Raw genomic sequence first — 5,586 nt, forward strand, 5'->3', positions numbered from 1 at the left:
TGTGTGGTGACTCAGACTCAGGCCTCTGCTGAACCGGACCGCTCTCAGTCTGCTGGATTTGACCTGCAGTCTGTTTGGAGTCTCTACTCCTTTAACCCTTTGAAACCTGCACCGACATCAGATTTTTTTTAAATTTTTGTGCTAAACTCAGATGCCTTTAACAGGCATTTAATCCTCACATTTGTTTGATTTCTTTCAAAGATTCCACTGGATTAAAAAATCATCACAGCACTCTCTCTGTGCACGCCTTCGTCACGCCGGCTGACGATTGCGGAAGGAAAAACACATTTCCTCGATCGATTTCTGAGTGAGCGACGGTCCGACACGTGGACGCTGATTTCTAATGTTTGGTGTTTTTTTTTACATTACACATTTGTGGGGGTTTTTTGTAATTTTTTAAGTGTGCCAATTCTCCGTTTAGGCCTCAATGTAAGTACTTTATGATGCACTAAAAAACAGAATAAAAAAGTCACATTTATCCAGTCGGGGGCTCACTAACGCTGAAACAGTGAACAGTGTAGCGTGAGTGTCTGCGTTTGAACTCTGCTCATGTGTTCAGTTTTTGGATTCCTCGAACTCTGTGGAGGCAAACGAGAGAAACAAAGTTTTCTGTATGAATTTAACGGAGGAGTTGCGCTGCTCAGGCGCAAGAAAAGGAGTCTCACTGTTTTCGCGAGGTGCACAGTTTTCAGCAAAACGAGAATGGCCCCATTAAACACTGAAAAGTCTTGAAACAGTCTGTGTTCATATGAAACAAGAACGATCCTCGTGTTCACGGATCCATAAACAATCAAAAACGCTGCAGTATGCCATATCTGTCACACATGAAAATATAAATATCTGCACAGAAACTCAACCTTTCCTGTTTCAAAGTAAAAGCCCTCTGAAAACTTTTTTGTGCATGATATCCCTCTAGTTGTTGGCACAAGGATTTTATTGTGAAATATTTGCATGACCGTGTTAATACAGTGGCTACACAGCTCCATTAACCCCTGAGGGCCTGCTTCAATATTACACACACTCACATCACTCTACACACAAAATGTACTTTTCATAATTAAGCTTTGAAAAATTTAAACACCAATAAGATTTTCTACTTACATTTAGTTCATTTTTAACCAACATCCATCCTAATAATAAATATCAAATATTCAATGATTTTCAGAATTTCATCCCTTTAAATGCCAGGGTTTTGTCATGATGCCGCTATGTTTTTAGATTTCAAAAAATATGAATGATGTTGAGTCTCCTCCGTGCTCAGTGTGTGAGTGTAGCTGCTGACAGTCTGGGATATGCCAGTGATCAGCAGCTACATTGACTGATTATTGAAAATAGTCAAAATGACAAATTCAGAGTCAAAAGCCCAGAATGACACCCAGAAATAATACAAGTCCTGTTTTTCTGCTCTGATGGCTGTGGGATCAAAAATGTCAGTTTGAATGGGTTTCAATGGAGCATTTTTGGACCTGAACAGTCTGAAGTTAACTATTTAGTTTCCACAGTGTATTTTAGACTTATTGTAGGAGCTGAGCTGCAAATTCACTGATTACACTCAAATACACAATCTGGATTACATTTAGGACACATGCATCAACACACACACAGTTATCACAACAGGAAGAAGAAAAGAGACTAAAATGAGACAAACTGTCCCTCAGTCATAAATTAGTGAAGTATCTGCTCTGAATTTGTTTTAAAGGTTTTGCTTGGTGTTTATCACTGTGAGATGAAACTCTTGGTGCTTGTGGACTGACACGTCAGTGGATCTACTCACAGATTATCGGAGCTCTCTGAGGTTTTTCTTGCAGTCACATCGAAGTCGTCCGGTCAAAATGTTGTTGTGTGCTGCAGTCAAAATCAGGGAGGACAGGAGGTGCGTGGGAAGAACTGTGAACATGAAGTGTACGAGGCAGCAGGCTCAAATTATATTATGAATGAACCTTTGTCACTCACCTCACACTCTGCTGCTGCTCCTGATTTTCCACCATCGAGTTATAAATATTTGCTGAATGAGAAGTCGGTGTCGGCTCCTCGCTCACGACCACCTGACAGCAGAGAATATTCTGATTTCTCTGACTGAGCTGAAACTCTGAGAGGCGGCAGCATGAGCGGACGCAGAGGAGCGCCGGCTGAGGGAGTAACGGGCTAACGAGGAGCAGGTGAGCAATCTGGAGAACGATGAGGTGGAGAACCACAGCAGGTGTTCCACAGGACGACAGCAGAGGAAGAACAAATACATACACATGCAGTAATAATGATCAAATGTTACTCATAGCAGCTTTTACACATACAGTTCAGCTCTAAGTGCTTTAAATCAAATTTAAAACATTTAAATAAGTTAGAAGGTGGCAAGTAAAGCAATCAAATACAAAAGAAATTAATAAAATAAATAAATAGGTCAACATTTTTAAGTAAAAAGAAAAAGTCAGAACTGGTTTCATATGTTAGACAATTCATGGAAAAACACAAAATTTTGTTGGACAGATTCAGAACTAACAGGGCTATTGCACAAAGGATCATGGATTAAGCCAGGATTTTCCAGGTATTCGGGCTGAATTTAGCCTGGACTCTGTTGCATGAAGGCAGAGTCACATCAGTTACCATGGAGATGTACTGTGTGCAGCTGCTCCTGACCAGTTAAAAATCCCACAGCAGCAGGAGAGAGGCAGAGCGGACGGACAGAGGGACAGTTAAACCAGGACCAAACTGTTAAAGTCAGCACTCCTGTCCACAACACCCCCGTCCTCCTGATCATGTTACTGTCAGAAGTTCAGTCAATATGTGATATACATCTACAAGTTATTATTACATTTATTAAGATGATTAGAAATAGCTAAAAAGCATCTGCTAAATTACTTTTAAGTGTTAGTAATTAGTCTTCATTATATATTTTATTAATTATTAAAAGGATAAAAGATGGATGATGGTCCATTTTCTGAAGCCCCAGTGGAGCATATATATTGAAAACAGGTGAAATTCTGCTTTGAAGGAGGAGCAGTGGTCACATACGTCTGATTCTGTTTGACTTAAGCTGCAGAAACAAACTGAAAACTGTGTAATCTGAAGCTTCGGCCGGCAGCCGCCCGCTGTGACCTCTGGATTACGGATTACTCACCACACACAGAGAAGCACGGGATTATGCTTTTGTTTTGTTGTGTCCACTTCTGCCAGCGCACAACTGGAGAAAACCTGCAGACACATGAAACCGTGACAGCTCACACACAGAGAAACCTGCAGACACATGAAACCGTGACAGCTCACACACAGAGAAACCAGAGACACATGAATCATCTGTCCTGGTGTGGATGTGGATGCTTCTGTCAAGATTTAGTTGGAAATCGCAGCAGTTTTCTCAGAGTTCAGAAGTTGAAATACGTGTGAGAGGCGTCTGAAAGCAGCACAGGAAAAGTGATGTGGCTCCAGGTCTGAAAGGGTTAAAGTGGTTGATGAGTTTTTGTTTTCAGTGATTAGATTCTTGAAGAGGACAGAAAATGCGGCCAGAATGTTTGACTGATCTGCTGCATGTCTTTCTTTCTCTGTCTGTCTCTCTTAAATGAGCAGCAGCCTCCAGCCAAACGCTGCTGAAATATTCAGATTTATTTCACTCACCTGCCAAAAAATGACAATGGTCATTAAGCTGCTGAGCGATTCTGGAGTCCAGCAGAGACGAAGGAGCATCTCCACATAAAAACTTCCAAGTCCGCTCGCTTCTTATTCACCGCTCTCTCTGTCGTTTTTATAGAACACTTAAGAATATATATCTTCCGCATTTTTTAAAATAGAAAATGGGTATTGTGATTAATGTGTTAATGTGTTAATGAGGGTGTCTTGTAAGCCTGTTCGCCGTATTGTTCATGTGTGACACGATAATAAAATGAAATCAATCAAACCAGTTTGCTCAGTTTTCAGAGAAAAGAGTCTGAATGCAGCACAAAAAAACTGAAGTCGAGCCAAGTTTCAAAGAGTCGGAGATGAAGACCTGAAACCCAACATCCTCATCCTCACCGTGCAGCAGCATCTCACTCAAGGCGGGAAGGAGGAGGAGGAGGAGGAGGGGGCTCCTCTTCCTCTCTGTCGTCATCCTCAGCCAATGCAGACTCCTGCGGAGGCGTCACTTTAACCGCGTCTGCGGAGCGCAGCGGCGGCCGGTGCGCATCATCCTCCCGGTCATCACCGACACCTGAGCCCCGCAGAGAGTCCTGGAGAGCACCGAGTCCGAGTCCCGGTCCTGATGATGGACTCTGATCCTGAGAGCTGCTGCACGCGGACTGCTGGAGACTGAGAGCGGATTACAGCTGGAAGTGAGTGCTGATGTCTGTAACAGTGAATATTACTGAAAATAACCGAATATTTGATCCGATCTAATACGAGTCAGGGGACGAGTTCATCTTCTATAATGAAATATCACAATAATATAAATAATAACCAGAAAACTGCTTTTAAAGAAGGACTCTCCGGGGAGCGCGGGGGTCTCTTGACACGCACGCGATCTGAAACACACACATATGAGTTCATTCCTCTGATTAATCTCTGATAAACTGCAAAACACACTGACTGTAAGATAACAAGATAAGACATTTGCACAGCAGCAAAGCAAAGTTTGTACAAAACAAATGAAGCAAAAACTACAATATCAACTGTAAACAAGACATAAAACTAAACAGTTAAAAATATTTACACTAATTTACACAAGCTGCACGTGGAAATAATGATACAATTACATACTGTGATAGTGAAACTGAAATTGCGCAGGTGTGTGTGTGTTTGTGTGTGTGTGCGTGCGCGCGCGCGCGCGCGTCCTGGGGGGCGCACAGTCTCCTGGACAGTGTGGATCGGCGCGCGCTGGAGGCTGCATCTTTCCTCTGCATTACTGGCTGGATGTGCGCGAGGCTTCTGCATGAGTGCGCGCGCGGTAGATGGATGTACAGTGAAAACAAAAGCTGCAGGATGTGACATCTGAGAGTGAAGAGCAAAACAAGTGATGACAGGAGAGCCCACAGCTGTGACTTAGTTTTTATTTCTAAAGGCGGAACTCAGAAAAAGAGAATATTTTTGAGTTTAATTTCGCATTTCTCTAAAATTCTAAATTGTAAGTAATTATGAGGAATATTTTTAATTAAACTGTACTCCGAGGCGCTCTGGGGAAAAGCACATTGGCACTGTGTTTTTGTTTATATTTTATTTCATTGTAGTATTTATTTTTATTCCATTTTTTCATTTTTAACATTTCTTAAAATGTATATTTTTTAAACCCGTAGGGTGTTCATTTTCACCTTATCCTAAAAGTGAAATATGTAAGTGTATTTGCGCTGTATTTCCCTCTTTGTGTCTCTGACTGAGGATGTCCAGGAACCTGCGCGTGCAGATTTGTGTCCCCGCGGATTAAAAACGCCACGAGCGCCAGCTGGGTTTTGTTTACTACTACAGCTGTTGTTGTCCGGCCGGATTATGACATCATCCGCTCCTCGCGCGGGAGTACAGTCCATCTACCCGTCACGTGACCACAGGACGTCAGATCAGCTGAACTGGCGAGGACTATTTATATATTCATTTGTTATTATTAATTATAATTATTATTTACTATTT

The sequence above is a fragment of the Plectropomus leopardus genome, chromosome 7 (genome assembly GCF_008729295.1).
Source record: "Plectropomus leopardus isolate mb chromosome 7, YSFRI_Pleo_2.0, whole genome shotgun sequence".
NCBI classification, from domain to species: Eukaryota; Metazoa; Chordata; class Actinopteri; order Perciformes; family Serranidae; genus Plectropomus; species Plectropomus leopardus.